Below are 25,139 nucleotides of genomic sequence, written 5' to 3'. Positions count from 1 at the left end.
CTGTTTGTGAGCGGTGTCCTTTGGTGTTCTGTCTGAGGAACTTACCCTGAAAATTCCTACACATACAGATCTTCCAGCTTAACTACAAATTTAGGTATGGGATTTACACTTGTCTTTTGTTTGAGTTGGCTATCATGTTGGTCTTCATCTATTATCTGGTCATCATATGAGCCTTCAGATGTTAGAAAGTTTACGATATCTAGATTGTCATTAAAAACTCGCTAATTGGTGATATTATCGGGAACAGAAGGCCTAAAAATTAATTCTATAGAAAATCGTTCAGGACTATAATCTCCTAGTGGTATGGGTTTGGATGTAATGTTAGCCAAAAGATTAGCACTTGCGTTCTGAAGTCTTGGAATTGGATAAATGTTAAATGCTAAGAAATGTGGGGTGAGATCTCGGACTAATGATTGATAATCCTTTAAATGTCCAGAAAGACAATGAATAGTATTTGTAGGAATTTACAGGGTAAGTTCCTCAGAAAGAATACCAAGAGGACACCGCTCACAACCAGATCTCAAATCAATACACCAGTATTTTTGACGTGGTTAAAACCCTCAGAGTGCAAGGAGGGAAACAGTCCACGGCCTGTCCCAACGTGGGTACAGACAATTTATTAATCAAAGAATGAAAATTTACATAAGCTTCTCTCATGCACGGATTACCCGAACAATGACCCTCCATGCGCTTTAAATAGAACTCATGGACCAATCGGGTGTCAAGCCACGGATCAAGTGTCGGTAATACCGAGGTGAGAGTGAACCGTCGGATCACTACATATCGTGACCGTCGGATTGTAAGTTACAAAATGTACAACGGTAAAGAAACACACTTTACCTAACTCTAACCTAACTCTATACTAGACCAAGTTGAACTTAACTATATCCTATGTGTCGGAATATCCTAACATCCCCCCTTAAGAACAACTTGGGATAGGATTGAAGGATTTACAAATATGACACAATAGGAGAAGGAAGGAGGCACTAGAGCCTATCCCCCCTTAGTGACAACTTCCTGAACTCCAAGCATATATCGAAGTTTAGTGAACTTCGCCTCTGTGAGAGCCTTTGTGAAGATGTCTGCAACCTGATCATCTGTTGGACAATATTGCACTTCAAGAACATGGTCATGAATGAGCTTTCTGATGAAGTGCATGTGTAGTTCAATGTGTTTTCTGCGCTGATGCTGGACTGGATCTTTGCATAGCTGAATGGCACTTTGATTATCACACCAAAGTGTGGTTGGATGCTGCTGCTCAAAGCCAAACTCTGATAGGATCTGACGAAGCCACAAGGCTTCCTTACTAGCTTCCACGGCACCACGATACTCTGCTTCTGCTGATGAAAGAGAAATGGCAGCCTGTTTCTTACAAGCCCATGTAATAGGTCCTGAACCAAGAGTGAAGACATAACCGGCAGTAGACTTCCGATCATCAAGGTCACCAGCCCAATCAGAATCAGTGAAACCAACTAACAGAGGAGCTGCTTTGGCACTGTAATGAATCCCAAACTGTACTGTACCTCGAACATAACGAAGTATTCTTTTAGCTGCTTTCCAATGACTTTCACGGGGGTTTTGCATAAAACGAGCAACAAGGCCAACAGCAAAGGAAAGATCAGGACGAGTATGGGTTAAATACAAGAGTTTTCCGACAAGTTGACGGTATAAGGTAGCATCAACTTCAGGAGAAGTACAAGAGACTGAAAGTTTGACTCCAGACTGAAAGGGAGAAGTGGCTGGCTTACAGTCTTCCATGTGAAAATGACGAAGAATATCACAAGCATACTTGGACTGGGAAAGAAAAATACCCTCTTGGGATTGCAAGACTTGAAGACCGAGAAAATAGTGTAAGTGTCCTAAGTCTGTCATTTCAAATTTCTTTTTAAGGCTGGACTTCACATGGTTTATAAGGTTGGGATCACTACCAGTAAGAATAAGATCATCAACATAAAGAACAAGGATGATGAGAGAGTTGCCCACTTTCTTGGTGTAGACAGTATTGTCAGAATGACACCTAGAAAAGCCAGATTCTAAAAGAAAGCTATCCATTTTGGCATACCAAGCTCGAGGAGCTTGCTTGAGGCCATAAAGGGATTTCTTAAGTCGACAAACGAGGCTGGAGTCTGTTTGTATGAAGCCAATGGGTTGTTCCATATAGATTTCTTCCTGCAAGTCCCCATGCAAGAAGGCAGATTTAACATCCATTTGATGGACTTCCCATTTTAAAGAGGCAGCAAGGGAAAGAACAAGGCGGATAGAGTTCATTTTGGCAACTGGAGAGAAGGTTTCAGTGTAGTCAATGCCTTCAACCTGTGAAAAGCCCTTAGCAACTAGACGAGCTTTATGTTTATCAACTTTCCCATCTGGTCCATACTTGGTTCTGTAAACCCATTTGCATCTAACAAGTTTGCGTCCCTTTGGTAGAGGAACAAGATCCCATGTATCATTTGTCATCAATGAATGATATTCTTCATTCATAGCTGTTTCCCAATGTGGATGGCCTGAAGCTTCTGCAAAAGTGTCAGGATCATGATTTACTGGAGCTTGAGCCAGTAAAGAAGAGGCTCTTTCAAACTGAGAACGTGTACGTCGCTGATCTGTAGGATCACCGGCAAGATCACCTGCTGCATCCCGAGTAGCACGGACCCATCTTGGAAGTTGAGGATCCTGAGAAGGTGGGGAAGGATTATCATCCTCGCTTTCATCATCAGAAGAAGAAATGTTTTCAAAGATAGAAGAGATAGGAAGAGGTGGCACATCCGCCGGACTAGGCTCGCAGGCCGATTTATTTTCATCAAATTTTACATCTCTTCTAATGATAACATTTTTGGACTTAAATGGAATAAGTCTATAGCCTTTTACATCTTCAGAATATCCAACAAAAGTACATTTCTCACTCTTAGGTTCTAAGGCTTTATGCTTTTCATCTGGAATATGGGCCCATGCTTCACTTCCAAACACACGAAAGTGACTTACATCTGGTTTAATGGAACTCCAGGCTTCTTCTGGAGTGATATTCTCTAGAACCTTAGTAGGAGTGCGATTGATTATATAATTTGCACAATTAATTGCTTCGGCCCAAAAACTAAGACTGAGTCCTTTAGATTGCAGCATACAATTAGCCATTTCCTTTAAGGTGCGATTTTTCCTTTCAGCTACACCATTTTGTTGTGGAGTGTATGGAACAGTATGTTGCATTTGAATTCCATTTTCGGTGCAAAAGTTGATGAATGCATTTTTAACATATTCTCCACCATTATCAGTTCTTAGCTTAAGAATTTGATGTCCAGATTGTTTTTCAACGAATGCTTTGAAGGCCAAAAAGGTGGTAAATACTTCGCTCTTGAGTTTTAAGAAGTATACCCAAGTGCGTCTGGAGAAATCATCAATGAAAGTTAAGAAGTACTTGCAGCCAGAGAATGAAGCAACAGGAAGAGGACCACATAAATCACTGTGCACAAGCTGTAAAGGGGCTGAGGCGTGCCAAGAGGCACGTTTGTCAAAACTGTCCCGATGATGTTTTCCGAGTACACATCCGGAACAAACACCATCTTTGCAAGATACCATAGGAAGACCTGTCACCATGTTTTCTTTACATAGATGCTGAAGGGAGCGATAGTTTAAGTGACCATACCGCTCATGCCAAAGTTTGCTCACTTCATCATTATGAGCAACAAATACTGAGGGAAGATGGGATGACCCAAAGTTGTGAAACTTATACAACCTTTTGGAATCATCAGCAAGACCAGTAGCTAGAATCTGTTTAGGATCTTTTAGATCCTTGATTACAACATCATGAGGTGAAAATTCAACAATTTTACCTTCACCTGAATGAGTTATCTGATAGACAGATAGAAGGTTGCAGGATAAGTTTGGAACACATAATACATCATTGAACTGACCATTGTCTAGATGAACAGTTCCAGTCCCTACAACATTAAGAGATCTATCATCACCAACATATATATTTTTGGTGTTACAATCATTTAAAGAAGAAAACATGGCTTGGTTTTTGGCCATGTGACAAGAGGCTCCAGAATCAATGAGCCACTCATGAGAATGAGAAGAAGAAGAAGATACATTTAATGCATAACCAGACTGAGATGATTGACGATGACATGCAGAAAATGCCGTTCCGGAAGTTGAAGTTGAAGTAGGCTCCAGATGGATGTTATGTTTCTTCATTGCGGCTTCCAAGGCTTCCATCTTCTTAAAGCATTTAGATTCCAAGTGGCCATCTCGATTACAAAAGTTACAATGTCTGTCAGTCTTCTTCCATTTGTTTTTATTGGTCTTGTCATATTGCTGAAATGATCTTTCATCTTGAGGCTGAGTTGGTTTAGGACCATTCCTTTGAGGATAAGACTTCTTAGGATTCTTTGAATTTGGTTGCTGCTGGGCGGCTAACGCTTTCGAGGAAGAGTTTCCAAGATTAAGAAGACCAAGGTGTAAGAGTTTTTCTTGTTCTCTTATTAAGGAATCACAAAAGGAGTCAAAGGAAGGGGGCTTGTAGTCTTTGCCTTGACAAATGAAAGCTTCCCTGGTAGAATGGAAAGTGGAAACAAATACAGAGTAGGCTGGTCCCAACTTAGTAAGGATGGAATAAATAAGGTTACCATCTTCTTTCTTAACTTTAACACCTTCCAAGAGATATCTAAGGGTCTTGAATTTGGACAAGAAATCTTCAATGCAAGAAAAATTATTAGGATCCAAAGTAAGCAACTCATTCTCAAGTTGATGGGCTCTAATTTCATTTTTAATCCCAAAAACTTTAGCAAGTTTTTCTAATGCTTCATGAGGAGTTTCAATTTCTGCAATGTGGAATCTAAGATCAAGAGAAACAGACATTCCTATCAAACCACGTGCTTGATCTTGTCGATTTTCCCATTTTTCGGCCTTGTCTTCATCTTTGGGTTTCTTCTCTTGGTCTGTGGCTATTCTGAAGAGACCTTTACTTCTAAGTAAATCTCCCATGTAGGCTACCCATTGGAAGTAGTTAGTGCTGTCAAGAATGACTTGGCATGGACTTTCCATTTTTTGAAAAACAACTGAAGCTGAAGATGCTGAAAGTAAGTGGTCCAATGGATAGATCTCGAAAAAATAGGCGGTTTTAAAAAAAACGGCTCTGAAAAAGGCTTCCGGATGAAGAAGTTATGGCTTTTTGAAAAAAAAATTGTTGACGTTGCCGGCAAAGTGCGTGAATGTGCGGGAATGAAAAAATCCGCCCCCACAAAATGGAGACTTGAACCCAAGACCTCTACTCTCTTAAAAGGTCTTTGAACCAATTGATCTATACAAAATATTTGAGAGAGAGAGAGAGAGAGAGAGAGAGAGAGAGAGGGGGGGGGGCCTCGATTTGCGTGCTTGCCTTGGGAAGACTCTTTTCCCCTACAAAACACAAAACACAAAACCCAACACGAATATCCAAAGAAAAACGAACCTTACGGCTCGAAGTTAGCTTTAGCCAAAGAACTAGAAATTTAAAAAAAATCTCAAAGTTAGCTTTTAGCCGAAAAACTAAATATTTTTCTCAATGTCTCTGATTTTCCGAGATCACACTAAGGTGCAGGGAAAAGAGCATACGCATGAGAAAAATCCTTTCTTTCTGTTTCTGATTTGCCCAGATCGCACAGAGTCGCAGGGCAAAGAGCATACGCAGAAATGAAAGGTATAGATCCGGAAAAAATAAGGCTAAATAAACCGAAACCGAAATAAGCAGAGAGAAAATGACAGTAAACTGCAAAAAAAAACACTGTATACCTCCCGATCTGAAAAATGACGCAGCTAGGGCTACCGGAAACCTTTTCGCGTGAAACGAAAGGGGTTCCTCACTGAAACAGATGCTCCGAACGCAACAGAGCAGTCCTCTCGGCCCGAAAGCAGTCAGAAACAGCAGATCTAGGAAACGACAGCCGCATGCAGTTCTACCGGCTTCAGATTTGGATCACCAACGGACGCGGCCCTCAAATAGCTCTGATACCATGTAGGAATTTACAGGGTAAGTTCCTCAGAAAGAATACCAAGAGGACACCGCTCACAACCAGATCTCAAATCAATACACCAGTATTTTTGACGTGGTTAAAACCCTCAGAGTGCAAGGAGGGAAACAGTCCACGGCCTGTCCCAACGTGGGTACAGACAATTTATTAATCAAAGAATGAAAATTTACATAAGCTTCTCTCATGCACGGATTACCCGAACAATGACCCTCCATGCGCTTTAAATAGAACTCATGGACCAATCGGGTGTCAAGCCACGGATCAAGTGTCGGTAATACCGAGGTGAGAGTGAACCGTCGGATCACTACATATCGTGACCGTCGGATTGTAAGTTACAAAATGTACAACGGTAAAGAAACACACTTTACCTAACTCTAACCTAACTCTATACTAGACCAAGTTGAACTTAACTATATCCTATATGTCGGAATATCCTAACAGTATTCCTTACCTATTTGATTACTATTTCTGAATCTCCAAAGACTTGAAGGTATTTGATATCAAGGGATATGACTTTGTACAATCCTTGAACCAATGCCTCATACTCAGTAGTGTTATTCGTGCATTCAAATTCACATTTGCATGCCAACATAGTTTCTCTCCTTCAGGGCTGACTAATATACAACTTGCCCCTGCTCCATCATTAGATTTAGATCCATCGAAAAATAATTTCCAAAATAAAGAATTAACTATAGTTTTATCTACAAATTGATACATTTAGAAGAATCTGTTTGCGAATAATGTTCGATTTGTGAGGTAACAAAATTTTCTAGAAAATGTGAAGTGTATGCATTAAAATTGTCCAAAAATTATTCAACTGAATAATTTCCAATGATATTATTATTGTATGAAACAAGCTCATTTTCTCCTTCTAGTTCAGTCACAATATAATTTAAATGCTTCTCACGATCGACCCTTATTTGATTTGTCTTACCATTGTTAGGAAGCCACATATGACAGCAGTCTTTTGCGAAATAACCATGAAGCTTTTCAGACCAATCTCTACTGAGGATCAAGCCTTAAAATTCAGGCATATCAGCGATGAGAATGTCAATTACTTGACATACTCTTGGATTTGATGAGAGTCTAATGGTAACTTAATTAATTTCACCTGTGAATTCGACTTGCATTTGATCTAACTGTACAATGTGAACAACAAATTTCTGGGGTAAAACATTCAATTTTGCACAAACTGTTTTTGGCATAATATTAGATGAAGCCCTAGAATCAACTAAACAATTGTGAAAATTCTTATTAAATACTTCAAAAGTCAAAAGAAAAGGAGGAGTATGGGAATTATATCTAACACCAATTAAAGCAACATCAGTTGATTTCATTTTATCCGAAGAAGTACTATGAGTCTTACCTATTTCTTGAGCAGTCAAAGAAATTACAACATGAAGAGGAGAAGTGGGTACTGCTTTTAGTTCTTCGAGAAATAGCTTCTTTTGATGTTTCAACTTGCTAGGCTCATATAACGTGATATTAGCTCTGGTCGTCTTCATGTCTTTGATGATGTTGTATTCCATATCATCAGAAACTAACAAGGCTTTTGCTGAAGGTGAAGAATTAGATTGAGGAGGTGATGTCTGAGTAGACTTGGGAGAATATTTCTTACCTATTGCTTTTTATTTGACAACAGGAGTTGATGATTTCTGTTTTTGACTTGTCTGTGGCAAATCAACAGTGTTCTTTCTTTTGGTAGTGACAAGTAAAGCTTCTTCTTCTTCTTCATTGTCTGACAAAGGAAGAATGAAATCCCACATTCCATGTACTTCAACTAGCTCTTCCTCATCAGTTTGTTCTTCAGCTGTTGATACTTCTTCTTCATCCAAATCTAATTCAACATTTGATATTGTATTTGGAGGTTTAGGATCAGAGACATGATTTCTTTTAAAAGGTCTAAAAGATTTTCTAGAAGAAGTTTCAACTACTTGCTTTTTTATGTCAACCATTTCATTAGACATGGTTTTAAGTACTTTTTGTAGACCTTCAAGATCGAAAGGATCTTTAGGTGTTTTTTTCTTGGATTCATCCTTGAAGGTGACGGTTTTGGACTTTCTTTCTTCTAATGCATTTTTCTTTTCTAAAGCTAAAATTCGTTTTTCTACAACTATAGCTTCTTTCATGTTTTTAGCCAAGGTTGGCTTGGAAAATCTATCAGCAAATAGATGCATTTGAGGGAAGAGAAGAAATTTACCATTCATTTTGAACTTCAATACTTGGTCTGGATGCCACTGGGATTTTGTTTAATAATTTTTTAAAACACGAATTGAAGTCCTTAACTGGCTCTCTAGATTCAACTTTCAAGTTGGAGAGATCATTAAGAAGAGTAGTTGTTGAGCAGTCATCTCCAAAATTGGTTAGGAATTGTTCCTGGAACACATTCCAATTATCAATGGAACCAGATGGTAATGAAAAGTACCAAGATCTTGCTGATCCTTGTAAAGTATAAGGGAATAATCGTACAACTGCATCTTCTTCTACGACTCCATTTAGATTTATGGACAACATGAAGTTGTTTATATGTTCTTCGACAGGAAGACCATCATCAGGATTGAATTTTGGCAACCATTTTTCTGGATGGGCAGGTAATGGATGTAATGGTCCTGCCATTTGAATGAATCCTAGATTTTTCCATGGTCTTTGAGCCATTATGGGTATCTGTGTGTAAGAAGATGCACCAATTGTTGAATTTGATTGGGTAGAGAAAGATTGTGCTCCTGTACCAATGTAAATCACTATCTGAGATGGTGAGGTGGATGATTGAGTTTGTGATGAAGATGATGGAATGAATGAGGGAGTTTGTGGTGATGGTGAAAGAATATCACTATGAGTTTCAGACTCAGATTTATTATTTTTCCTTCGAGGAGGAGGTAGAGGAAATTTAAATGGAGAAATTCCAAAATTTTCACTCTGCGATGTAGTTAATCTTCGAGAGGAAGGGAACTATGAAGAAACACTGGCTTGAGATAATTTAGATTCTTCTTGAGACAAAGAAATCCCTTGTAATTTATGAATTAAGGACTGTACTTTGGGAGTTTCTGTAGAGGAAGGTTGATCTGACTTCTTTGGGGAAACACTAGTGGATTGTAAATATTTTTTCAGAACTTCACGTTTAGGATTTGGAGATCTAGAATGTGCTCGAGAAGTTGGAGGTGATGGTGAGCAAGTTTTACTCTTAGAATGGCTTTCTGATTTAGATTTACTTTCCATTCACATCCCTGGCCCTCCTAGTACAAAAATGTTGAAGCCTCAAAATTCGCTGCGACAACATGGGGGATAACCGCCTGGTCCGGACCTTGAATGCAGCTCCTTTTCCATTTGGTGTGGTGGCTCCTACTAGGGATAATGGGACCAGTTTCCCAGCAAGAATTGATATGATAATGATGTTGGGGTGATATAAGATATAACGAAAAATGATCTAAATAAATTGACCTATTTAAGTAGTGAACACATGCATCTATCTATTCTAACATTATTTTACTATATACCTGTGAGTTATTCAAATCATGCGATCTACAAAGATGACTTAAAGAAAAAAATTAATAAAGATCATTCAATTGCTATAATATAAGAAATTGTTTAAAGATTATTATTTTGACTAAATAGTTAGGAAAAATAATTATGGAAAATATATTGCATATATCAATTGGTCATGTATTCAATAAGAAATTACAACTGAAACATTTATATAGAAGTGCTTTGATGTTTAAACTATAACTCAGATTTCCTACATAACATAATATAAGAAAGAGTATTGCTAGTTCATAAATGAAACACGATCATAAGATAAAAGTACCATATATGAAAGGTCCTACTCATGAGATAAATCATATTGATCCACTTCCTTTCAATCAAATATCCCGTAAGAGTACAGAAATGCAAGTTCAGTTGAGTATGCTTCAATATCCAAGGAAATTAGATCTTGTTCCAATTATCTCATCAAAACATTCACAAAAGTACATAATTTCAATCTCTTGCAATGTGTTTTTGATAAAATCTTGTACCTCTCTCTAAATGCGAGAGAGAGGTTTAAATAATATAATACATGTTTCGAAAATAGATTATTACAAAAAAAGCTGAGGAGGTTTCAAACAACCTTCCTTAGAGTAAGCAAGATAAAAAATAAAAATAGAAAATAAACTCATGACAAGCTTCTTCAAATTGAATTGTCTTAGTTGGCCACTTGGTCCTTGAGATTACAAATATCCATCATTGGTTTCACCTGGGGTGGTTGGCCAATTGTAGATTTTAACTGTCTTGCAAATACGACATCTGAGAGAGCTGGCACCATCTTTTGTGCAGAACTAGTTAAGCATCGTAGGGTCATCCATTGGTTATGTGGTTTTACCAAAAAATGCCAGTATGTTTCCTAGTCAAGTTTGGACAGTCGTTTGATTGCTTACTCTTTGGTGTGGGCTATTTCTTTCCACTGTCATTCTAGTTGTGTGATGTATGGGAGAGCTCTTGGATTGTATTCTTTAACAAGGTTGGCATTGTGAATATTTTCATTCAAAACCTCAATTATGTTGTTTGTTGTAGTTGCTGCTGTTGCCATTTCCCTTTCTTCCTTCTTTAACTATGTGTCCCAATCTAAAATAGAATGTCTTTATGGGATTCTTCTATCTTTGGCAGATCATATTTTCTCCCTTCATCAGATTCCTTCGAGGCAATAAACTCCGAAATATTTTTATAGATTTCTTCATATTCAAATCTTAGATAAATCACTTGGTTAGTTAATGTATTACTTGTTTCACAGTAGGGATTGATCCGTGAGATCTTTCAGCAGAACATCTCTTGTTGCTATGTCAATAGAGAATTTAGCTTGAGTGCCTCTTTAATGAACTTATCTGTCTGAGGGTTATCTTTGTATCTGTCTACCATAGCCTTCATTTGGCAAATCTGTGAGTCTTTCTTTGACATGCTTGCCTGGTGTTGTAACCTCATTTTTACAAAATCCCTTTGAAGTTGTGCTACCTATTGTACTGCTTGCCGATTGGTACTCTGTTTCTCTTGTTCTAATTGTTGTTCCAACAGTTGTATTCTTTATTCTTTTTTGTTAAACAGAAGTCGCACTTTTGTTGCTTTATCAATGGTTGCGGTGGCATAGGCACTTGCAAACTATGAAAACTTTGTAAGGTTCTCAGATGGATCAATAGGAGTGTATTTCAATACAACTTCCATTGATTCATTCTCAAGAGTTGCAACTGTTGTTGTGTCTAACTTCCTCTTCTTTGTTTGTGTTTTTACCAAAACCTTGTGTGTAGGGCTGTAAAATATGTCCAGCGGAGGTATTTCGTCGATTTTTAAGACAATTTCAGAAGTGGGGAAAGCTGGCATGACCTAAATATCTTGAGTGTTTGTGACTCCTTGCTCTGTTGCCTCTAGATTTGTTAGTTGTTGAGTCTGTTTTGGGGTATGGAATCCAGATGTGCCCTCAAGACTTGCCCTTGTTTGGAGCTTTTGATTGAATTGTTCCCATTGCTTATCTAGATCAATAATTGGAATCTTCTCTATTTGAACTAATGTGGAGTTAACCTCTGTATGTTTATCAACCAAGGCCTTTTCGGTTGTTTCCTCAGTATTTTCTTCTTTATTCTCCTCAAAACCTTTATTGGGACTTTCTTCTTCGTTCTAAGATTGATGCTCTGAATGTTCTACCCCCAAGTTGATTTTTCTTATGATTCTTCATCAAAATTGTCCTCAGAACTTTACTCCAGGCTCACACTAGGAGTAGGTTCTCTTATTTGTTCAATTTGTAACAGGTCCAATGGGACCTTCAACAATCTTTTATTTCTATATACATGAAAAGCGTTGATGTCATCTAGGCTTAATTTTAGCGATGTTAAATGTAAGACCCGTGTAAATGATTCATCTTCCTGGAATATTTCATCAAACGGATCCTCCTCATGAGTAAACTACCTGATTTTAACCATGGTAGTGAAGTCTTTGGCAACTTTGTCTGGATCAAACTATCGACCTGGAATCTTGGTTAGTTTTAGAGATGTAATATTCTCTATTTATTTCGCTACGTGCCCAAAATCATGCAGTGCAAAACCATCACACTGCAAATTTGTAAGTGATACTTCAAGTTGACGCGTTAAAGGGTGAGATGCCAATAATGCGATTGCAATTAATAGTAATTATCACAATATCGCAATATAGGTTATGTATCACTTCGAACTCATTTAGTATTTTGTGATATGAGATGCAAGCAACATACCTTTTACCCTTTTCAGTGCATTTTTCTTAAAGGAATAATTATTCCATAAAGTAATTTTTTTACTATATGTCATACATGATCTAGGTTATAACAATTTTCATTATTCCATCGGGTCCAGATGACATCACATTTTGTAACTTTTTCATGGTTCACATATTTGGCATTTGTGTAAAATCCACGATGCGATGAGCGTTTGACTTATCATGTCGCAATAACGCAAATCACATATCATTAAGGTTTGTTTTTCTTGCGCTTTTATGAATGCCACTAGGCGACTGTGATAAGAAATGCTTTAAGCCTTAGATTTAATGAAAAGTTCAATGATACCATAAGTTTACTATGACAGTCCCTTTTATCGCATTTTGCGGATTCCGACTGTAAATTAACCTTTGTTATCTAAGTTCCAGCGATTTGCGATAAAGCGATAATTCTTAGTTACAAAGGTATTTTGGCTTGATATCTTAAGTTTACTAGAAATTTAATTTCTAATAGTTCAAAAAGGGAAGCTCTAGATTTGCTAATTTCTTTGAATTTTTTTAAAGGGTCCCCATTAAAATTGAATATTAACTATTAAATAAATAAATGGGGGGTTGTTGAACAGTACAATAGGCTATATAGTCAAAATATTCTTCCATAAAACAAGGGATATTAGGAAAATTAAGTACGCGATAAATTTTCCCTTTTTGGTGGCCGCATTCTATGCACCGAGATGTTGCCAAATTGTTGCCTCGTTAACACTGCCACTTGGCCAAGTTTGACAAGAAATTTGACTAGCTATAACTTGAGCATAAACTCAGATTTGAGTGTCATTCGCACTGTTGGAATCAGGGCGACGAACACTATGAGTCCTAGTTTCGCTTCCATCTAATGAATTTGATTTTTGAGCTATTTTAAGACCACTTGTATTTATAGATCCACCTAGATCAAGTAAAACTTACAAGTGTTAATTATGAAAATATTAATAATAAAGGTCTATAAAGATCTTGTAGGAAAATCCAATGATCATTACACCAAGATTCACCATAGCTCCAACTTTCTACCAAAATTTTAGCTTGGTCATACTTCTTTATGATTCCCTTTTTATCTATAGTAGGTATTATTATCATTTCTACTTTTGTGTCTATTAACTTTATTCTTTATAGATTTTCTAATACCATTAAACAACCAAACGTTCCTATTTTTTGGAGTGTTTTAAGATTCAAATAATTTTTTGGCAATATTTGTAATGCTTCACATTTCATAATGATAAATACTTTGAGTATAGGCATTGTTGCATCTTATATCAATAATAACTTTCACTTATTCATTGAAATAAACTAATAAAAATATTTCCAATAAATAAAATGCACTAGTGTGACCAAACTCTCAACTATTTGTAGGAAATTCCCATTAGCATAAGACAATTAAAGATGTCTAATTGCTTCAAAATCCTAAGGTTATTCAAATCAAATTTGTTATCAATATAAGGTGCAACGCAAGTGTCTCCATTTGAACCATGGTCTCCAATGTCCTTTTACTAAAGAGTAGCTTAACAACGTCACAAATAGCTTAACCAGGTCACAATTATTTTTAGAAAATAATGAAAAATTATACCAGATTTTAACAAAATATGGCAAGAAATTTTAGAAATCTAGGTTACTCTTATCAAAATTTAGTATTTTGGGTGTCTCCAAAGTTTTTGATGGTTCTGAATCTATTTCCACCATAAAAAAAATCCAAACACTCCAGCAATCAGATTTTTTTATTTTTTAACTAAATTCTGATAAAAAAATTATCATACATACAAAATTGTAACCTATAACCTAGGTAAACAATGCCTTTTACTAATTGTTCTCCGTTGTTTCGTTGTTCTGTACACCACACGTAACACTTTTCAGTGGTGTTAGAGTACTCAAATCAGAAATGGAAGTCAATTTTCCCATCTCTTTTTATCACGTGTTGCCCACACGTTACTGCAGTATCTCATGTCTAGCAACTGCAAAGAGGTAAGTCCTGAGATGCTACGAGGCAAACATTTCAAATCATCACTTACACGGTCATATACCTCAACCTATTGATATCAGATGGTAATTTTGTGATGTTGGATTAACCAAGACCCAACATTTGGAGGTTTGTGAGAGTTGTGAAAGACGCGATTAATCTTTTGATGGGCATGGCTACTAATTTGACGTGTATTAATTCTTTTAAACACCCCACACTCTCTAGAAATCACTGTAGTGACGTGGAATTCAAAGAAAGAACCTTGGGAGAAATCATACTCCCAGTAAGCCTGGCTGAATCAGAGAATACAAGGAAACAGGTTTGCCCTCTGCCCTCACTTCAATGGACTGCTCAAGGGATACTAACACTCCAAAAGCCTTAAGCCCGTGAGTAAGTGAGAAAAAAATCGAGCACCAATTCTGGAAATTACAGGATACTTACACCAGTGATGATTCTTTCGAGAATGGGATGATTAGAATGATGCCCATATTTTAGGGCATTTTCTAACCAGGATGGGAATAAAGATGAAACAAATAATTTTTTTCCCTTCTCGTGCTATGGTTGGAATAACTAGGAAGTAGAAGTTTTTTATAAAGTGAGTGGGTAGATGAATAAAACCAACATAGATCCATATTAAGTACGGATCTAACATGATATTAAGTATGGATCTAACCTGAGTTGAGAGGGATCAAATTTCTTCACGTAGCTTTTTAGAACATGTTATTTTTCATTGTTTAAATTGTATTTTTGAATGCTAAATAGATTATTTATATGACCAAATATAATATTTAATCATAAAAATTTAGTTTTTTTTGCTTTTATATATAAATATACATGAATTTGATATTTACATAAATTAGTTAAAATTAATCTTCAAATAGTTAATTTAAATCTCTTGTTGAAATAAAATAAAATATAAACATATGGTTCACACATTTTTTATTTTTAATGATCTTAGAACATATTCATTTCTTTTTTAGTTATAGGTAACATTATTTTTAAATTTAAAACATAATTTTTAATTATATTTTAAATAGGCACAAACAAATTTACACATCCCCTCACACTGCACTGTAAAATGGACTTTTGGACTCAATAAAATGAATAAATGAAAAATAAATAAAATAATATAAGCAAAATCACTTTTGTTGATGTGACGTTGGAATAATTGAGATCGGTGTATAAATATGAGCATAAGGCTCTATGTAAACATAAAGATATTACTCCACGGATGATGGTCGACTTTATCCGAACATAAAGTTGAGCGTAATATAGATTCAAATAATTAATCGGTGGTCTTTCTTTATTTAAAGAGAATCCAAAGATTATATTTATTTTTTAAAAGTATTATATTTAATTTATTTTGAACAAATTATATTTAATCAATATAACTATAGTTTTTAAGAAAATATTAAGAAAATGTATTTTTGATATGTTAAGCTAATTCAACTGTCGTGATTTTGGAGCATTTTTTTTTTTTTTTAATCACGGAAATAAGATTTTGAAGAAATACAATTAGATTATTCTTTTATTAAGGTTTGATAAACCATATTGGTCTTAGTTCACGTTAATCATCATCAACATCATCATCATTTCGAAATGTTTCTTCAATTATATTTGTTTATGACAAGCAAGAAGATAATTCTAGAAATTTGGATAATAATGCATTAATATGAACATAATCTATAATTTAAACTATGAAGGTTTGATTTTCGTTTTAACTTTTTATTTTTACTTTATTTACATATTTACAATTATTCACCTAATCTATTAGGTGTTTAACATTGACCTCTTAATTTAAAGGGGTGTTTGTAAGTCCAAGCATCATTATCTTTCAATTTTTTTTCTTCTAGGTGTTTTGGTGAATATGTTTGTAGTTTGCTCATGTGTTGAACAATGCCATAGTTGAATAATATTGTTCTTTACATGATACTTTGTGTTGATATCCTTAGTTTGATCATGGAATTTGAGATTCTTGTCCAGCTTAATTGCAAAAATATTTTCAATAAAAAAAGGGAGTAGAGTTTAGTTGTTGTGTCTAGGGCATTTGGGGCTTGATCGGGGACTATAACGAACTATACAGAATGAATAATTCCATCTACTACCTCTACTATATCATTGTTTTCAATGAATACTTGTGGATACTGGGTTCTTTTTATTAAACCAACATAGATCTCGAGTGTCAAGAAGATCATATATAATATATATATCAACACCATGTTAATTTAAAGTTGATAATATTAGTTAATAGGGATGTTCAAAAATATACATTGAATAATGGAGGAATTATACAACTACCTCATACTACCAAAGTAAATATATAAGATTTTTTAACATTCATATTTTTTTTATCTCTATGTATAAAGTTTATAAAGTTGATATAAAATCATGTTATTTAATATGAAAATTGAAATATTATGCAAAAGTAAAAATATAACAAAAAATATAAAAAAGTTGATATAACATTATATTACTTAATATGGAAATTGAAATATTATGCAAGAAAAAATATGAGAAATTTTTTACATTCAATTTCTTTTATCTCTTTATATATATAATTGACATTGAAATGTCAACTCTATTTTGAGCAGAATGAATTTCACTACTGATTCATAGTAGGTAGTATATCAAATATTATTTTAGATGTGATGTATAATCTCCATTGATAAAATATGTGAATCTAGATTAATTTACTAATCAAAAGCAATTACATATATACAAGAAGTGTTGTCTTAAGATAGGTACACTATCTTGTACACACAATCTGTTGGTTGAAGGAATATCTCAACCACACACCAATGTAGGAAATAGACCCTAATTACTAGGAACAAACTCCTTTACTTAGTAAGAATCACAACTGAGACAAGTAGGAATTAGATATTCCAACACTCCCCCTTAATGAGTACTTGTCTCCATATCAATCTGCAAAATCTAGTTGTGGTCAAATATACCAAAAAAGAATATGTCAACATCCATATAAAGGAACAACCATCTATCGGATTGCATGGGTGCCAACCGCTGCAACTACCAGTCTTGTAGGATGTCCTTCGCATACATGGTTTTGTTAACCATTATAACTACATACATGTACCTGTAAGTGTAAATCCCCCTCCATCATTGTTAACCTGGGTTTTGTCGGATTACCCGTAACCATGCATTGGGTTTTATCGGATCACCCTCAACCATGCCACCAAGGGCTCTTAGCCACCAAGGCTCAACTCAGCCACCAAGGCTCAACACAACCACGAAGGCACTCCAGCCACTATGGGCCACAAACTTGCCACTAGGGCAGTCTAGCCACTCTAGGCTACAAACCTGCCACTAGGGCACTCTAAAGACCCGACTCAACCAGGCCGAGAGTTTTCTCAGCTAACCATAAACCATGCCAACAGGAATCTCAGTCCCACTTCACTGTTACATGTGGTTTCTGGCTTACCACAAACCGACACTGCGAATACAAAGTGGGTTTTAGATTACCATGAATTGTATGGGGATACATATGCCTTACAAGGTTTACAACACAGCTCCAACTCTTTGGAGTTACCATGTAAATACATTACAAAGGCCACTATAAAACACCTTAGACTTGCTTACTAATAAAATGTGACTCATAAAATAACATACTAGTGAGTCTATTCTACAAACTCACACTAACTCACACAAACTTTCACCTATTTGTCCATCATCCTCCAATCTCTGATGCTGCTTGTGCACTTCATCTTTTGATCACATCCTAGACATCTTTGTCTTTTCTTTCTATTTCTGATTTAATTATCTTGGATTTATCTGCATGATTTGTTAGAGTAGCTAATTCTAAAAGACCACTCCTTTGAGTTAGCTCAACTCAATGCTTCTAATTCCAAAACATTTATAAATACCACATTAATTTGTTTCTCATTAGAGTTTTTTTTTAAATATGAAATTCTAACAAATTTCACTTTTACATTGAGTTGATCAGGCTCAATGTGTTTACCTTCCCAAACTCCAATTCTATCAAATTGACCCGAAGAGAAAGAAGAAGGCGGTAAACCTCTAGTTGCATGAGCAACACACTATCCAGAGTTCTATCACTGGATCCTATGGCAATAGCTAAACCATATGGGCTGACGTCGATACTTAGAACCCAACTTGTATGCCCAAACATAGCACAGATAAGGCTCTTGTTGTCAACATCATAGATATGAATATGCTTGTCATCTGAAGCAGAGAATAAGATCCGAGAATCAGTGGGAAAAAAAATGAGGGATCTCACCGGCATGTAATGTCCTGAAATAGCATCCCACAGTTTCACAGAGGCGCTACCCCCTCCAGCTACAACCAAAATATACCCAAACAGTTGAAACATTCCATGAAAGCCTTCACTTTCCAATCGGTAGATAGGGTGTATATATAATTAACAGTTAGATATTTAATAGTTCCATTATTAAGAAAAATTAATAGCTCCTCTGATACCATGTCAATAGTTGCACATGGAAGACATGAATTGGTAGACAACACTAGTGGAGGTCACAGGTTCGGATCACCCAGAGCTCCTACAAGCAATTATGCCACTTTTGTTGATAGATTCGGCCCAACGCACAGAGGACTGCACAGTTAAGTTGTCCTTTCAGATTTTCCTGTACATGCCATTACCATGACTCGGATCTGTGAATCTAGATTGGGTCTTCAATAAGCTCCACGTAGAGTCACAACATTCATGACAAGGATGGAATGTAGTGCTCTCAAAACAATGATGAAATGCACAGTCCAATTCACAAGGAGCAATGGATCAACAATGCGCCCTTCCATAGTTTACCCACTACGCCCAATCGCCAACTCCCTATGCAGACACTCTGATGCAAATCAACCACACCATATTCAACAAGAAGATCTACCTATGTCAGATCTACCGATACTTGTAGTTCCCTTTACACCATTTTACTACACATATGTCCACAATAGCACTCTGACTTGTGCTCCGCACCAGTCTTCACACTACCAAAAAAAAAAAATCAATCTTTTCTGGAGGCCTCCTTCCAGAGCTCGGCAATATTAACTGTAGTGCCTTGATCGACACCAATTCGATCCAAATTCACCGCTCATTCAATACACACAAATGCCAGACATAGGGATCGAATGTGTGATCCCTTTACCTTAAAACATCATCCTCAACGTCCAACACTCCATGGATACACTGATATTTATATAACACAATGCCACTTGCTCTTCGGCTCACTTGCTGAGCAACTTCACACGAACTTCTAGCTCGGTCTACAGATCGTCTCTCTACGCATTTGTCTCTCCACTCTGAGCAGTAAATCCATTACCACACCAGTCGCTTGTATTCATCATAGAAACCATAAATTTTGTTGATTGAAGCGCATTCATGGCTTCCCCTCAAGAGAAAGAAGTTTTTAGGGAATTTTATTTTGTATGACAGAAGAAGGCATATTGTCTCTATGCTTTGCTTTCCACGATCTACATAATCCCCTAAAAACAAATATTTTTCTTGTGGTGGATAGCCACCATTCTCAAATAGCCGTAACAAGTCTGAATATTGACCATGTATATCACCGCAGATCTTTATAGGCGCCTCGAGCTCCAATAAATTCAGTTGATTGAGAAATATTTCTTTTGAAACTTGACAGAGTTGTCGTACCTCGGCTCTTTCACTGCGCTCTGACGTTACTGTGCGAGCAATATCCCCTGCTCCTCCATGCAAGGCAATTTCCCACCCCATTCTCCTCTGCCTCTCGCCTTCCCTTCAACGAAGTTGCAAGTGTTGGCCACACAGGTCTGAAGAGAAAACTGTAGCTCTTTCTACATCTGGCAGGTTGGTCCATAATTCACCAGACTGATGAATCACCACACTACCGCTGCCCTGGCCAATGGATAGAGGGAGATGGACAAACAAACATTCACACAACTTTTATTTCCCTCAGCCTAGGATGGGCCAAGCCCACGAGGGGCTAGCCCTTAGGGCTCTGATACCATGATAAAATATGTGAATCTAGATTAATTTATTAATCAAATGCAATTACATATATATAGGAAGTGTTGTCTCAATATAGGTATGCTATCTTGGACACACAGTCTGTTAGTTGAGGGAATATCTCAACCACACACCAATGTAGGAAATAGACCCTAATTACTAGGAACAGACTCCTTTACTTAGTAAGGATCACAACTGAGACAAGTAGGAATTAGATATTCCAACATCCATGTTGTGTAGTGAAGGAATTAGATCTCTCTCATAAAAAGGTAGAAACACTTATGAATGAAATTAGAATGTTTTATTATTAATTGCTTTATTATTATATATATAAAGTTGATGTAAATATGTCACTAACATTGAAGTGTTTTGTTTATGTCAAACATATATATATTCTTCCCAATTAACATTTTTTTTTAATGTAGTTATTATTTTATTTCCTTTAATGTAACGTTAGCCGACACCATCTCTCCCATAATAGACTATAGAGCGCATTTCCCCACCAAAATTAAGAAATAATAAATTATTAATATAAAATTAATTTAAATTATCATCCATAATTAAAAATAAGGACTCAAAAACAAGCATAATTCATTATGTTGGGTTCACTCTCCATTTAGGAAATACACCCCCAAAACCGTCTATCTGTATGTAATCAATGAAAGCAAACCTAATGCCCTAGCATGGTGGTGGAAGAAAATTTGGAAACTAAGTTTCCCAACAAACGCCCAAGTTTTTATGTTGTGTCTTCTTGAAAATAAAATACCCACTTGGGATAATTTACAAAATAGGTGGAAGGAAGGATGCATTTGGTGTGCTCTCTGCAAAAATTTTGAAGAACCAGTGGCCCAATTATTTTTCTCATGCCCTTTCACATTCAGGGTGTGGGCGGGTTACAAAAATATGATTGGAGTTGGAATTGTTTGGTAAGGAGTGCCCTTGCCTAACACATGGAACTATGGCGGGAGTAGATAAATACAAACCAATTCAAAAATATACCCTCATCCATATGTTTGGGTGTTTGGATCACCAAGAATAGGTCTATCTTCCAAGATAAGCCTTCATGTTGTGACAGGGTGGCTGCTGAGGTCAGTGTAACATTTTATCTACTTCCTTCTACAAAATCCACACATGCTCCCCGTAAATTATATCAACGGAAGTAATCAATAATTCCTCTCCTTGGGCCTATTTTGATGGGGCATCTTAAGCAAGTAATGAATAAGGGGGGGTGTTAGTTCTTCAATTGCAGGAACATTGCCCGTTATAAAAAAATTAGATTGGTTTTACTAGTTCAAACAATTGTTTAGAGTTGTTAGACCTAAAGTTACTCTTATTATTTGCTACAAAAAAATATTGCCATACTTTATAAATTTTTGGAGACTACATGATTGTCATTAACTGGTTCAATGTGACTTAGATATTCCATAGACACACATTGCTACCCATTCTTGAAGAGACTCTTAATTTAAAATGTTTTTTTACCAGATGCTGATTGCAATACCCTCCTCCCACATCTACCCAAGTAACCAACCAACCAGGGTAAACATGTGACGAGAAGTTACTATGATATGATTCGACCTGCTAAGTCATGTTAAGGAAGTGGAACCAATGGAAACACACCATACAGACCTTCAACATCAACAAGAGGACTCCTAAGAACCATCCCACCCTTTCTGGTAACTAGTCCCTGGGTGCCATTCAGGTTTTAGACCACTTGACCCCCATACGCTCTCATGCTATGGGCCTTACAATGTTCAGGAGGCTTTGGACGCTCTCATGCCAAGGCATGCCAACATCCAGGGACTATTTTTCTCAGTGTTGTGTAAACATCCCTAGGATTTGAGCCACTTTATTAGGCCCAGAGCCTAGGTCATTGCCTAGAATTGAATGACACCTTCAAAACAAAAATATAACAAGGAAACAATGATGCAAGTGTAAATACTAGAAGAAGCCCTTGACTGGACCCCTACTATCCATGACAGGAATTTCATCAAACATATCACAAATATGTAATCTACAGGTGTAAATAACAAATCTAAGCATAGGGGTCTCATATTCATCTGAGAATCACTATGAAGCAATGATGCCTCAACACGTTAGTTGTTGTTTCATCCATTAGGTCATTGATACATTGTCCATCTATTTACAAGTAAAAACATGATGAGAACCATACATAGCTATTGTCATTAAACATATACATAACCATCATAATAGCAATAGAAATACCAAGGAAATCAAAGCCATATAATCCACATATAAATCAGTATAATACTCATAGAAATACAAGGATAAATAACCTCATATTGAAGATGCAAAATCCAAACCTAGGATGGGACTTCCACGTTCCACAAAGCCATAAAATGGCTGAGCCAAGTCTCTCTTCAACCATTCGCCCTTGTTCCATATTACAAACATGAATGTGGGATCTCATAGAACACATCAATCTAAAACCATCCAGGGCTTCGATAGGCCAACCACCTCAACCCATCAAACAATGATCCCACCTCATGGTTAGACATGAAAAAACCATCATCAGATTGGTCTTTACCGAAGCCTTCCTGGGCTCTAGAGCATTTGTTCCAACCAAGGCTTCCAGGACTAGTAACTCAACCTTCAATTGTTATCGGGCTCCCAGAGTGTTTTTCCAGCTAGGGCTTCTAGGACTAGTATCTCAACCCACCAAGGGCTTCCACAACGTTTTTCCAAACAAAGATTATAGGACTAGTAAATCAACCCAATCTGTTATAGGGCTTCTAGACCATTTGTCTAACCAAGGATTTAAGAGCGTTTATCCAACTAGGGCTTCCAGGAACTAGTAACTCAACCCAATCTAAAGGAAGAATGAGAATCAACCAAAACAAAACAAGGAAATAAACCCATAATATCCATGGTTATCCAGGAAATGGAAAGGCTAGGAAAATCCATTGTCAATCTAGGTAATCCTCCATGCCAGTGATAGATCATGAGAAATAAGCAACATGCATATGCCATGCATGCCAAAACTAGTGAGGAAAACATACATACAAATCATTACCTGCAAGCCAAATCTGTTTTAGTTGTTGATACTATTGTCCTCTTGTGCTTTCTTTCTCTTCCTTTGCTTTCTTGCTCCAAAAATTCAAGTAATCCACACTCCTCCAAGAGCGATCCAAGAAACTATAAGTGTCCAAGAGTATGCGAGAGAGAGAATAGAGAGACAGCTCTAAAAATAAACTAACAAAGGTTTGTGAACTGATCCTCATAAGCCATTTTACTAATGAGGCCTCTATTTTCTTTATTTTCCATTATTTTCCTTCATTTTCCTCCTTACATGCAACCTGTGAACTTTCACCTCGCTTTTCTCCCAATTTCCATTATTTTCATAAATAAATGTGCCAAAATGCCATTTTTTCCTTTCCAAAGCCTTATCCATTTCCTTTGCCAATTTCCTTAGCCATATTAACCAAAATTAACACCCACACTAGGATGTATTACCCAACATTCAACTTGGAATAAGTGTCCCATCAATCATAGCTATTATTTTTCCTTTATTAACTTTTATTACATGGGATTTTATTACAAAAAACTCCTGCTCGGGGAAACACCATCCTTGGTGTTCAACAACACCTATAAACATAAGATTTTTGTAAGAAAAACATATTGCCAATGGAACTTTATAACTTAGCTTGTTGCGTTATTTACAATGATCACCCTGTTGAGAAGAAAACCAACATGACGACATAACAAATATAACATCAACATGACATGCCAACCATGCCTCTTATTAGATCTTTACAACATAGCTCATGGTTGTGTTTACATCCATATACATATGTCCATATACCAAACATCATCAAAACATGTGCCAAAACATATACCAAAACACCATACCAAAACTGCTTTGCTTCAACCAGAAAACAAGGAAGGATACATAGCTTACATCTAATCCTCCATCTCCTATGTAGCTTCATCGGGCCCAAAGTGCTTCCATTTCACCTTAACCTTCTCAATTGGTCATTTCTGGAGCATGAGCACCTTTCTCTGCAAAATGCACTACGGTTTCGGCTGGAATTCTCCTTCTGGTTCCAGCTGCAATACAAACTAATCAATCACATGATCAACATCTTTGACATCCTTCTTAAGAAATGACACATGGAAAACATCATGGACTTTCACTTCCGAAGGCAGTGCAATTCGATAGGCTAATGGCTCAATCATCTCAATAATACTGAAGGGTCCACAAAATTGTGGTGCCAGCTTGGAACATGATCCAATCCGCGAGGATCTCATCTTCGATTTGACGTGCAAGTGCACTTGTTCCCCAACCTATAACTCCTTGAATAGCTTGTGCCAATCTACATAGCTCTTCTTCCTATCTTGTACTACTTTCAAATTCTTCTTGGTCACCTGCATTTCTTGCTCCATGTCTGCCAACATGCCTGGTCCAATCAACACCTTGTTAACTAGATCACTCCAACCGATGGGGGTATTACATCTCCGCCCATACAATGCCTCAAGTAGACTCATCCTTAAAGATTCATGATACCCATTGTTGTAAGCGAACTCTATCAGTGGAAGATAATCTTCCCACTTCCAATGCTGATGCATCACATACATCCTCAACATGTCCTCTGATATCCTATTGACCCTCTGTATCTGTCCATTATTTTGTAGATGATAAGTTATACCGAAGGCCAAATTTGTGCCCATGCAACTCCTTCTAAAACTTGGAAGTGAACTTCGCATCCCTGTCTAACACAATCTTCCTTGAAACTCCATGCAATCTGACCACGTCCTTGATGAAGACTTGTGCCACATCACTCATTGAGAATGTAGACTTCATTGGAATGAAGTGCACAACCTTTGTCAACCTATCCACAACAACCATGATGGAATCATGTTGTCTCACTGTCCTAGGCTAACCTATGATAAAGTCCATGGAAATGACCTCCCATTTTCACTCAGGAATCCCAATCGGTTG

The 25,139-nt window shown here is 36.7% G+C and overlaps 1 pseudogene; it reads right to left on the bottom strand.

The window, feature by feature from the left end:
• Positions 1-19,510: 19,510 nt before the first annotated feature.
• On the bottom strand, positions 19,511-19,927 carry LOC149259148 (serine/threonine-protein phosphatase PP1 isozyme 2 pseudogene; annotated as a pseudogene).
• Positions 19,928-25,139: the final 5,212 nt, after the last annotated feature.

This window comes from Pinus tabuliformis, chromosome 6, assembly GCF_031772625.1.
Source record: "Pinus tabuliformis cultivar Carrire ecotype Pingquan chromosome 6, CPIR1, whole genome shotgun sequence".
Taxonomy (NCBI): Eukaryota; Viridiplantae; Streptophyta; class Pinopsida; order Pinales; family Pinaceae; genus Pinus; species Pinus tabuliformis.
The sequence above is the reverse complement of the archived record's forward strand: the minus strand, read 5'-3'. Positions and strand labels throughout refer to the sequence as shown.